We start from the raw sequence: 13727 nt of genomic DNA on the forward strand, positions 1-13727 counted from the left end.
ACTGTCACTTTTGATCAGTTGAATGCATCCTTGCTGAATAAAAGTATTTTTTTTTTTTTTTTTTTAAATCTTACTGACCCCAAACTTTTGAACAGTATAGTTTATTTATTTTATTACAGTTTGGACTGATTCTTATGAGACAAATGCTATACTGTTCATATGATTTTGGACATCCGCCGCATTTTTGATTGCTTGCTTGTCTATTTTATCATTCTTATGCCACCAAAGAGAATTATGGGAAGTGTAGTTGTTTTATGCAAGCCTGTTAGCATAAGCCAGCTAAATGAATAATATTTAATGTATTTATCAATTAAACTGTGCCATCAGAATTCACAAATACAACTAAATGTGATCAATGCCCCTCAGGTTTTGTAATGAATCTCAAATCAACACACCCCCAAATCAGAAAGTCAGGACATGGTGTAGGCTAGCTAACCTTGCTAGCATCATATGCTTGAGCATGCTAACAATAAACACCATATGGCACTGTGCAAAACACCTGTGCTTGCCTGAGATAGGAAGGAGAATCCTGAGAATGCTCCTTTTGTTTAAATGACACTTTGATCCATTTGTGCCAACTCGGACAACCTTGATCGAAGAGAGGGGTCAAAACATGCCTGCTCCTCACAGAGTTTGGATCCAGCTCCCATTTTCTGCTTCTTTATCCATGGTCCACAGAGGCTTTAGTCCTCACAACACATAATGACGGTTTTCTAGCAACAGGCCAAAACAGTGTTATAAAGCTGGGCAGACCAGAGGTATGCTCTTGCATGTTGAGAGAGTCTCCAGTGGAGGGCCGGAGAACAGTTAGCACATTTCTGTGTGGGTGAAGGCCTGAGCTTAGCAACAGCTTTGTCCTCTGCAAAAAAAAATCTACCAGTAAGAAACTTTTTCATGAATTAAACATGTGGAACACAAGGTTCTAGAAATGTCCAAACATTATTTACTGATGCTGTTATATAACCTGAGACAAAAAGGCACTCTAATGAAGTTGAAATCATGCCAGGGGCTCTGGAAAACAATGACAGAAAGTAAAGACCCCGTCAGATCTGTTTACAAATGTAATATCACATTGGATGGATAAACAGCACATCTAGACACTAATATAATACATACTGGTCAAAAGTTTGGAATAAAATATATATTTGTATTAATCAACATATATTAATAATAATAATAATAATAATTAATTCATTACATTTATATAGAGCTTTTCTCGCACTCAAAGCGCTTTTACATGGAAGGGGGAATCTCCTTAACCACCACCAATGTGCAGCATCCACCTGGATGATGCGACGGCGGCCATATTGCGCCAGAACGCCCACCACACACCAGCTTATTGGTGGAGAGGAGACAGAGTGATAAAGCCAATTATATATATATATATATATATATATATATATATATATATATATATATATATATATATATATATATATATATATATATATGGGGATGATTAGGAGGCCATGATGGACAGAGGCCAATGGGCAATTATTTTATTTATTTTTTCAAAAAATTAGGATGCTGGGGTTACACCCCTACTCGTTTCGAAAGACATCCTAGGATTTTTTGTGACCACAGAGAGTCAGGACCTTGGTTTAACGTCTCATCCGAAGGACGGTGCTCTTTGAAAGTACAGTGTCCCCATCCCTATACTGGGGCGTTAAGTCCCACACAGACCACAGGGTGAGCGCCCCCTACTGGCCTCACTAACACCTCTTCCAGCAGCAACCTAGTTGTCCCAGGAGGTCTCCCACCCAGGTACTAACCAGGCTCAGCCCTGCTTAGCTTCAGTGGGCAACAAACATATGATTTCTGAAGGATCATATGACTCTAAAGACGGTAGTAATGGCTGCTGAAAATTCAGCTTTGTTATTACAGGAATACATTACATTTTAAAATATATTAAATGTTGTAATATGTCACATTATTATTATTTTTACTGATTTTTTGATCAAATAATTGCAGCATTGGTTGGACCATTTTGCCTTCAGAACTGCCTTAATTCTTCGTGACAGATTCAACAAGGTGCTGGTGCTCCATATTGACATGATGGCATCACGCAGTTGCTGCAGATTTTACGGCTGCACATGCATGATGTGAAAATCCCGCTCCAGCACATCCCAAAGGTGCTCTACTGGATTGAGGTCTGGTGACTGTGGAGGCCATTTGAGTATAGTGAACTGTTCAAGTTGAGGCACAGTTTGAGGTGATTTGAGCTTTGTGACATGGCGTGTTATCTTGCTGGAAGTAGCCATCTGAAGATGTGAACACTGTGGCCATAAAGGGATGGACATGGTCTGCAACAATACTCAGAGAGGCTGTGGCGTTTAAAAGATGCTCAATTGGTACTAAGGGGCCCAAAGTGTGCTAAGAAAATATCCCTCAAACCATTACACAACCAGCAGCCTGAACTGTTGATACAAGGCAGCATGGATCCATGCTTTCATGTTGTTTACACCAAATTCTGACCCTCCCATCTGAATGTCGCAGCAGAAATCAAGACTCGTCTGACCAGGCAAAGTTTATTCTAGTCTTCTATTGTCCAATTTTGGTGAGACCATGTGAATTATAGCCTCAGTTTCCTGTTCTCATCTGACAGGAGTGTCACCGGTGTGTCTTCTGCTGCCATAGCTCCTCTGCTTCAAGATTTGACGTGTTGTGTGTGCGTTCAGAGATGCTCTTCTGCAGACCTTGGTTGTAACGAGTGGTTATTTGAGTTACTGTTGCCTTTCTAACAGCTTGAACCAGTCAGACCATTCTCCTCTGACCTCAGGCATCAACAAGGCATTTTCACCCACAGAACAGCCACTCACTGGATATTTTCTCTTTTTATGACCAATCTCTGTAAACCATAGAGATTGTTGTTCATGAAAATCCTGGTATATCAGCAGTTATTCAGGTCAGCCAGTCTGTCACCAACAACCATTCAAAGTCACTTAAATCACTTTTCTTCCCCAATCTGATGCTCAGTTTGAACTTGACCATGTCTACATGCATTGAGTTGCTGCCATGTGATTGTCTGATTAGATATTTGCATTAACGAGGGGTTGTACATGTGTATCTAATAAAGTGGCAGCTGGGAGTATATATAGATATGAGAGAAAAACATCAATTGCAATTGCAGTTGTCATCAGTGCAACATTACTCAGTAGTGGAAGTCAATAATACATACTAAAAAAATGCTCTTCTCGTTGTTGTTGAAGCATGCAAACCTACCCTCTTTTTTCATCATATGGTCCTTCCTTTTTGAATGTGGCAGCTTTGATGTTTATCACACAGGGTTATTTTGCTTTTATTGAATTTGTGAGGAATCCCAGCATGGTCCTCGACAGGAAATTAAAAAACAGGTACCCATCGGCTCAAAATTTTTGTAGAACCTGGAAACCTGGAATACATAGAAAGAACATTAGAATAGATCATACATTGATGAGTTTTCCTGTCATGGTTAAAGAGAATAATACTGTTGTTTTGTCATGCAACATAATTGACTTGAGTGTTCAGGAAATCATTTATGACTAAAAGAGGATTCAGTGGGCCCCCTAGCAAAAATGCCTTTTTTATTACAAATATAATACAATAGACTTGTCATATTGCAAGTTACTCGGTATAATAACATCTTGTATGTAAAAACCTCTTGTATAAAAGCAATGTTCCCACAATTGTGCCCTTGTACTGAATAAAATATGGATTCATTCCAGACAACATAAAACTTGCAATTCTTTCACATACTACTTAAAAATAACTGGAACAGAGCTTGAGGTCAGACATTAGAAAGCCAGGGCAGATCGATCTTCAGTGAGAAGACTTATCTGACGTCATTTCCAACCGGCAGAGAGAAAAAAAAGTGTTAGGAAAAGTATTTGTTAAATGATAAAATATAAAAGGTTACACTTTATTTTAAGGTGACGTAGTAACATTGTATTTCCTCAAATAAGTACTGAGTAAAATTAATTAACTACATTTGTGACCCTGGATCACAAAACCAGTCTTATGTTGCACGGGAATATTTGTGGCAATAGCCAACAAAACATTGTATGGGTCAAAATTATAGATTTTTCTTTTATGCCAAAAATCATTAGGATATTAAGTAAAGATCATGTTCCATGAAGATATTTTGTAAATTTCCCACCTTAAATATATAAAACATTTATTTTTGTGAATGGATGCAGCATTATCGCCAATAGAAATGGACAACTTTAAAGGAGATTTTCTCAATGTTTCGATTTTTCTGTACCCTCAGATTCCAGATTTCCAAATAGTTTTATCTCGGCCAAATATTGTCCTATCCTAACAAACCATACATCAATGGAAAGATTATGTATTCAGCTTTAGATGATGTATAAATCTCAATTTTAAAAAAATTACACATAAGACTGGTTTTGTAGTCCAGGGTCACATTTGTACTATTGAGTTATGGTTAGGGTTTGGTTTAGGGTTAGTTACTTAATTATGCCTAATTACCTGTTATTACTATAGTAAGTACATGTAATAGCATGTAACTACATCACATTAAAATAACGTGTTAAAATGATCAAATAAAAAAGATGTCAAAAATATCTACAGAAGAAAGAAAAATATGTAATCTGAAAAGCAACACAAAGAAACAAAAGAGAAGAGTTTAAAATAATTACAATGGTGAATCATTAAGTGTTACCTTATTTTTCACTTTTCAGTGGCTGGTTCTACTCATTTTGTGTTCCTGGTTTCTAAATAATTTCAATTTCTTCCGTATTTGGTATTGTTTTGCTGTCTTTTTCTTTTTCACAAAGATCTTATGAAGGGCAGATGGGTAGAACATGTGTTTGTGCCCTCTTATGTGATATAAAAGCGATGTGCCGAAGTCCACAATAAAGCACTGGGGCAGTTTGCCCCAACACATGGTAACCTGTCACAATAAAACTGATAAAAGAAGGACCTCTGCTGGAAGCTCCTCATTTTTGTCCGCATCTGGGAGTTGCTTCAGGACATTCTTGACTTGGACATCACAAACTAACTAAAGGACACCAAATAACGTGTGACAAATGGAAAACACGTGACAATGTCCACTGTGATGTTTGTGAGATCTCACATTTTGCTTTGAACCAGATCTCACTTAACTGTTCTCATATGAGATCAAAAAGTTAGCCTTACACGACAAGTTAGGAAATCTGTGACTTCCCAGTAACAGCTAATTTTAATTTAAGAGCAGATGATATTTCCCATATTGATGTTTATCATACGAATATTAACACAAACTGTTTTCAACCCAAAATGCTGTTTTAAGTCACATTTGTCCCTCTGGCTATCACAGGGTGATGTTTTAAGAGACCTCCAAACACTACAGAGGAGCCAGATGTCTGTGTCTCTGAGTGAAAATCTTCTAACAGCACTGTTTTATTTTTCATTCATTTGAGACATGTTTTGTCATGGTTCTGCGCACAAGAAATATCGCTTTTGTCAGCAGTTCGGTTAATTCAAGCGATGTGAGAGAGTGGTAAAAACATGGACCTTTAGAGACGAATATGGTCAAAGCTGTATTTAAGCAACCTTGATTATAATCTCAAAGGATCTAAATTGCATAAGGAGACAATTCACTCTCTAAAATTACACCTTTGTCAAAAGGCACAACAGTGAGGAAGGCCAGCGTCTTATGCCATTGTCCAAAACATCACTTTACAGAGTAGACATGTCATTGAATGCAATGAAAACGTGGAATTTAGTGTGGTCCCACACAACCATGTGTGGGGTTTCTCCGCCGTTCAAAATTGCAAGTTAAATATGTTTTGTCCTCTAAGGATGCAGCCAGTGCATAATTAACATTCCCTGGCTGTTTACAGTTGATTATTTAACTCAGTGGTTTTCCCTGGGAGCTGGTGATTATGCTGCTGCTCGACTACTAATAAAGAAATCCCTTTGAAAGTCAAGGCTCATATCAGGGAGATTTGGCGAAGAGGAACCCGTTATTAAGACGGAGACCAAAAGATCAGCACCATCCTCACATTCAGCTTATGAAGCAAAGCTAAACTAATAATTGTTGAAGACAACATAAAAAATACATTACAGACAGACAGATGGAACGACAGACAGACAGACAGACAGACAGACAGACAGACAGACAGACAGATAGACAGATAGACAGATAGATAGATAGACAGACAGACAGATGGAACGAAGGAGACAGATAGATAGACGGAATGAAAGACAGACAGACAGACAGACAGACAGACAGACAGACAGACAGATGGAACGACAGACAGATAGATAGATAGATAGATAGATAGACAGATGGACGGAACGAAAGAGATAGATAGATAGATAGATAGATAGATAGATAGATAGATAGATAGATAGATAGATAGATAGATAGATAGATAGATAGATAGATAGATAGATAGATAGATAGATAGATAGATAGATAGATAGATAGATAGATAGATAGACAGATGGACGGAACGAAAGAGATAGATAGATAGATAGATAGATAGATAGATAGATAGATAGATAGATAGATAGATAGATAGATAGATAGATAGATAGATAGATAGATAGATAGATAGATAGATAGATAGATCCAACAGTGGACCTTTTTTCACCAAGCTGCTTGGCAATTTCCCCGTAGCCCTTTCCAGCCTTGTGGAGGTGTACAATTTTGTCTCTAGTGTCTTTGGACAGCTCTTTGGTCTTGGCCATGTTAGTAGTTGGATTCTTACTGATTGTATGGGGTGGACAGGTGTCTTTATGCAGCTAACGACCTCAAACAGGTGCATATAATTTAGGATAATAAATGGAGTGGAGGTGGACATTTTAAAGGCAGACTAACAGGTCTTTGAGGGTCAGAATTCTAGCTGATAGACAGGTGTTCAAATACTTATTTGCAGCTGTATCATACAAATAAATAGTTAAAAAATCATATATTGTGATTTCTGGATATTTTTTTTTAGATTATGTCTCTCACAGTGGACATGCACCTACGATGGCAATTTCAGACCCCTCCATGATTTCCAAGTGGGAGAACTTGCAAAATAGCAGGGTGTTCAAATGCTTATTTTCCTCACTGTAGATAAATGGAACGAGATAGATAGATAGATAGATAGATAGATAGATAGATAGATAGATAGATAGATAGATAGATAGATAGATAGATAGATAGATAGATAGATAGATAGATAGATAGATAGATAGATAGATAGATAGATAGATAGATAGATAGATAGATAGATAGATAGATAGATAGATAGATAGATAGATAGACAGACAGACAGACAGACAGACAGACAGACAGACAGACAGACAGACAGACAGACAGACAGACAGAACGAAAGAGACAGATAGATAGACGGAACGAATGACAGATAGATAGACAGACAGACAGACAGACAGACAGAACGAAAGAGACAGATAGATAGACGGAACGAATGACAGATAGACAGACAGACAGACAGACAGACAGACAGACAGATATACACACGATTGATAGAACGTTAGAAAGAACGACAGACAGATAAGTGCTCACAAATAGAGGTTGGCTAGTACTGTGTGGACCACTGATTTTGAGGACAATTTCTCACATTGGAGAACAAATGGAATGCTCTACCAATAGATAGACAGACAGACAGACAGACAGACAGACAGACAGACAGACAGACAAAGCCTCCAAACACTATCTGTCCTCACATAAACACGGTTTACAGTTTGGTTCAAGTGTCTAAATGTCAAAACATTATCACATCCAGCTACAGAAATCTGGAGCTTGTAGTTTCATGTTTGCTCTCCCCAGTTTTGCCACATGAATATACAGGCTTGCTTGCCAGTGTTTACAATTCGATAAGTGCACACAAGTTAAAGGCTTGTGTGCATATCGGCTGGTTGGTATAAAACAAGCAAACCACACACAAAACTAAACAGGCACATAGTGCTACTTTTTGCCAGGAACATGCAATTACTTGTAGTTTTAAGATCCAAGCACTTCCTTTTTTTACACGTTTTCTTTTCCTCTTTGAGAATCCCATTTGGAGGAATAACCACATGTTGCACTGGAACTGTCTCAAATGTGGTGACGGGAACACAGTGGATGAGCTATTAAAATTCCTCTGGGATCATATGGTTGATATACACGAAAGCCATAAGGATCAGTGTCAATTTTCTTTAAGAGATACATGTTGTGTGGACTTCTGAACCCTGAGTGTTGAACACTTTAGGCAACTTATATTACAGCAACCAGTGTAACAAAAAGCAATCCATGGCCATTTCAACATTTTTTTATTGTATTCAAATACATTATGTTCTTTTAATTAGTCAACATTCCTATTATTACTATACATGTTGCTCATAACTACACTATCCTTCAAAAGTTTGGGGTCAGTAAGTTTTTTTTTTTTTTTGAAAGAAATTAATACTTTTATTCAGCATGGATGCAAAAAATTGATCAAAAGTGACAGTAAAGAATCTTACATGTTACAAAAAGTATCTATATTTAAATCAAATGCTGTTATTTTCAACTTTCTATTTATCAAAGTATCCTGAAAAAAATCACAGGTTTCCACAAAATTATTAAGCAGCATAAACTGACATGTTTTGATAATAATTGATAATAATAAGAATTTTTTCTTGAGCAGCAAATCAGCATATTAGAATGAAATTCAGCCATCACAGGAATAAATTATATATTTAAATATATATTTAAAAAATAATAATATTAATATTTGTAATATTTCACAATATTGCATTTTTACTGTATTTTAGCTGACTGAGACTTCTTTCAAAAACATTTTTAAAATCTTACCGACCCAAAACTTTTGAACAGTATAATTTTGATAAATTATAACCCAAAACACTCTAGCAACCCCATAGCAACGGTTCCAGAATCAAATCTTCTGAAATTAGTAAGGGTGCTCTAGTAAAGTGCAGATTTGATGTGAAAGCAACAGCTCTTGAGCACCACCAACAAGAATAGTGATGAAAGATTTACAAGATTACAAGTCATTACTTTTACAAATAATAATTACAAAATTATTTAATATGAAAATTAGATTTATTTTTTAAATCTCTTATTTACAGTCTATACTTTGTTATAATGATTATTTGTTATAAGGATTCTTTAGCGTACATACATACATTTTATTTATTGGATTCTGACTAATTTAAAGTTTCTAACTTAAAATGTTATCCCTTAAAACTCATCTTTGATCACCACAATTACACATTTAAACGTTTTTCCCTGTGAAAAAAATTATTAATGCCTTAAAATGGCTTGAATGTATCTACACCCTTGCTTCAATTAGTATACGCGGGCGGTGGAACCATTAATATGCAAATGAACCCCGCCTCCACGCACTCATAAAGGCTTGTGTGCAAGTCGAAGAGTTAGAACGGTAATGTGTTTAATGAATCGCTCCCTACAACGTCGGACACATAACGGTAATTAATATGATTAGCTTTTTGCTAGACTATGTTATCAAACAGCTAATAGTGTGTTGCTAATGTTACACAAACCATGTTTCCGTTCGCATCTCAGAGTCAGACAGCTGCCTTCTAACAATAGAACAACTTATAGTTATAGAAAGGCGTATTGTTAACCATAACATCGTAATATGCATCATATACATAATTCACCCGCTATATTGCTACATGCACCCGATTTTTCATATATCAAAATGAAAATATATCGGGATATAAGGAGAAAATACTGAGCAATGGTGTTGACTTGAGAATTTGCACGTGGTTTGTCTTAAAGCATATTAGAAACACCACATAGACATATAAACAACATTAAAAACTTGATTTTCACCACAGGGGGACTTTAAACACCTCTGAGGCCACTGTGTTCAAGAGATCAACATGATGCTGCAACATGTTGTAAATAGAAACCTTTAACAATGTCTAGAGCACAAACACAAATATGCACTGGAGCGTTTGCCAAATCTATTTCACCAAAATACTATTATTAGTTTCAATCGAGGATGCTCTTGCTTTTATTTTACACCCTTTAGCACCCGGCCTGCAGAAACTTCAGAGCAATGTGCCTCAAGCGAAAAGCAATTTCGCCAAATGAAATTGAAACGAATAATAAAGACCATTAAGGGTGGTCTTCTCATTACTAATCAAAAGCCATAAACAAAAGAAAGGCAATAAGTGTTGGTTTTATTTGTAGCCGTGATGGGAAAAAGTGTCCCAATGTTGTAAAGTAACATAGTCATATACAACTGCTGAATTGAGCTCAAAGTAAACTACATCATATCTACACACCAACGGCTCAAAAGATTTTGATTAGCCTTGACCCCTTTTAAGAATGTTTATAGAACAAATCACAATTATTTAAAGTGCATCCATGACATTTCCAAGCGTCAAAAGGTTCACAAAGGTGGTTGTTATTAACACAAGCTTGAATTCAGATGGCACGGAATTAAAGCCATTTATGTGAAATCACACTTGACATGGTTTATTTTTGCCATCTGGCAAACACTGCACTTTTGATACAACCAACAAAGTAAAAATGCAGTGCAGGAGACTGATGGAAGCCAGTGTTCACACTGAGCTCATCATGAATTATTTAATTTCCCCACAAATGGTAGATAAAAGCCTTTGAGAGGGAATTTAAAAAGCCTTTGTGCATGTGACAATGTATAGCGCTTACTTCCTGTTTCTTAGATGCATTAATTTAATCCAGGAAAACCTCTCCAGCCATGTAATTAACTTCCAGTGTTCTTTAGTCTATTGCCTGATGTACAGTATGAATGAATACTATCTTAAAGCTAGTAAAAAACTAAATTTGAATTACCTATCTTTTTTTTTTTACATAAACAAATATTTGTCAGTCATACATAAGATTTCTGTTATAGTATTAATAAACTAAATGTATTTTAAATACACAACAACCAGATTTATATATTTATCATCAATAAATCTAATTTGTCTCAATATCATACAATAAATAGAATATTGCTTGTTCCACAACTGCTTGTCCATATTTTTGCTACACTATGTTCGTACATTTAAACTGATAAATATAATTGTTTTTATAATGAACACATTTATGCTGATACTAAGCTACTTGAATGAATGCATTTTAAAAATATGATCATTTAAATAAAAACAAATACAGCAGATGCAAATAGTTAATAATAAACTATGCCATGTTTTTTTTTTGTTTTTTTGAGTGAAAAAACCTTAACCGTTTCATTTATGCATGACTAAGAAATATGCATTACATTAAGCTCATGTTAAAACTGTGTAATCCAAATGGATGGAAAATTTATATGCAGTTCTTAAATTTAGGCCTAAATATATTTCAGTATACTAAAATATCTGACCGGATGCCGAGATTGACAATCAGAGTCAAGTATTCCACAGAGCCGAATCAAATTCATACTACTGTTTACCCCCAAACACCATGTAAAAACTATTGATGGCACTCCTGTCTAAGTGTTATTGTCCAGAATAAGCTGCAAATGACCAAACATCTGCTGAGTGGGACTAGATCTTAGATTAGTACAGTAAGTCATTGATTCAACATCTTTATAACCGATCGAACATATCATACTGTTTCTAATTTAGCACTGATAAAGATAATAATGTGAGACAGTAAAGAAGGAGAATGAATGAGACTAGTACAGTTTCAGTGCGCAACTGTGGCAGTAAACACTCACTACCACATGCTTTGAAATACTTGACACTCTGTGATTTGTACAAGTGGTTGGTTCCAAAGCACATATCTTTGAATTTCAGCCCAATTTCCTTTTCGGTTAAAAGAGCATTGTTTGACAACAACTTGCTTTTCTGACAAATACCAGATAATTGTCAAGATTTTTTTTTTTTTTTTTTTACATTTTTCCAAAAACAAGTCATCAAGTCAGGGTGATTCATGACTATTGACTCATAACCTCCACTTCAGCGTGATGTGAGCTGGAGGTTAAGCGTGTTGAATGCTTAAATATCTCCACAAGAGAGGAACTTGGGAAAGAACGTTGAGAGATTAGAGCAAACACTGCGTTCACTGCTTAAACCCAAGTGCACTGGGGATCGAGGTCACGCTTCCAAGAGACACTCAGGATAAGCTGATAACACGGGGAGTAGCTACAGTATATGGATAAGAACACCTGTGAGTTTACAGAGGACATGCTGATGTGACGCTACAAACATTATAAGATGTATTGAGACAGATGTGGTAACTACTAGCATTACTAAGTTACTTTTATTACACAGCTCTCCGTAATACTTGATTCTGATTGGTTAAATGCAAATTCCATTGCATTCCTCGGTCAGACATTTTTGTATAATGATGTTAAACTATATAATTGTTATAGTTTGTACTACATGCTAGCCTCTTTGTACATAGATAAATAAAAAAAAATCATGCCCATTCCTCTTTTTTGATTGTAAAGAAATAAGCAACTTATAGTAGTTTCTGTTTTCATTTACTTCACCCTCGTGCTGTTCCAAATATGACTTACTTTAAATAGAAAAGGAGACGTTTAGCAGAATGTTGACACCACTCTTTTCCATGCCATGAAGGTGATGGGTCATCATGGGGTTTCAAGCTGCAAAAAAAGACAAAAAGTTGTCCACACACTATATTTCCTATACAAGTTTTTTGAAGGCATATAACAGTTGGAAAGAGGAAAATAACTTAAATTATAAGTAATAGTTTACTAATAATCTCATGTGAAAAGAGACACATTAATATTCTAAACCTTTTTTATTCCATTAAGGGTGAGAAATGTTTAATTTAGGCAATAAGAGGATGGTGTCTTTAGGCCTCTAAACTTTAGTCCACTATTTCAAACAAACAAAGGGTTACAGCAGTTATTTATCGCATTAGAAGGAAAACTAATGAGCTCAAGGCTAGATTATGAAAAGGCCTCAGTCAGTGTATCTGTAATCACACAAAGAAGCCATACACAACGTCTTCAGCTGTATCCGTCTGTCACACTTTTTCAGAGATGATACCAGGTGGCTACAAAGCAGATAATGAATGGACAAAGAACATTATTATTGACATACCCAAAGCCAATATTTTTGCATGCTCACCTGCTCAGAACCAACACAACTGAACAATTGCGAGAAAATAAAGATAAACTGAAATCATCTGAAACATCATCAGCATCTTTAAAAAAATTAATCCATTTGTTAATGGCTTTTGTCTAATTTGTGTCCGACTGTACAACATTGAAACACTTCTGATGACGTTCATTCAAACGTTCTATTGTACTCTGCAGGCTGCAAGAAATCTGTACAGAACAAAAGCGTGACTCAGATGCATCTCTATCTGATTTGTAATCACACCAAGCTTTTGAGTAGGATACAGTATACATTTGTGTAAGAAATGTAACTCTATAATAGAATACTATGATAAAACGTCACTAAACATGCCTGTAATATAAGGAAATCAGTTAAAGATGATTCTAAAAACTATCCTATTCTTCTCAACGGTACCTGATATGCGACTTGAAATCTTATGGGCACTCAGTTCTGTGGTTGTTTCGAAGCAGTCACCTGATCTATAAATGCCATGAGAAGACCAGCTGAAAATGATATCATGAAAACACTGACTGTGTAATTGCACCATAAAAAACATGCACATCCCCAATCCCTTCACTAGTAGTGACAACCTGAGCCTATAAAAAAAGTATCTACTATAATATAATGAAACAACTTGTGATATTGCTTGCAACAAAAAAAAATTGTCAGAATGCACAGTAACTTTTGAATAGCCGGTCATGTAGAAATATGCATTTTGCTGCCAA

General features: G+C 35.9%; 1 long non-coding RNA gene across 2 annotated transcripts in view; it reads right to left on the bottom strand.

Annotated features, from left to right (window-relative positions):
* The window catches only part of LOC308698844, a 24453-nt gene continuing 10726 nt past the window's right edge, over positions 1-13727 (bottom strand). Inside the window, exons 3-6 of one of the 2 annotated variants that reach the window (XR_014031121.1) lie at positions 12435-12521; positions 3223-3391; positions 965-1011; positions 66-859 (exon numbers count right to left, since the gene is read on the bottom strand). This is a non-coding gene — a long non-coding RNA (uncharacterized lncRNA). Of the gene's footprint in view, positions 860-964; positions 1012-3222; positions 3392-12434; positions 12522-13727 lie in introns of both variants that reach the window. The other variant, XR_014031120.1, reaches the window with a different exon arrangement.

Source organism: Scardinius erythrophthalmus, assembly GCF_964197995.2.
Source record: "Scardinius erythrophthalmus genome assembly, chromosome: 11".
Taxonomy (NCBI): Eukaryota; Metazoa; Chordata; class Actinopteri; order Cypriniformes; family Leuciscidae; genus Scardinius; species Scardinius erythrophthalmus.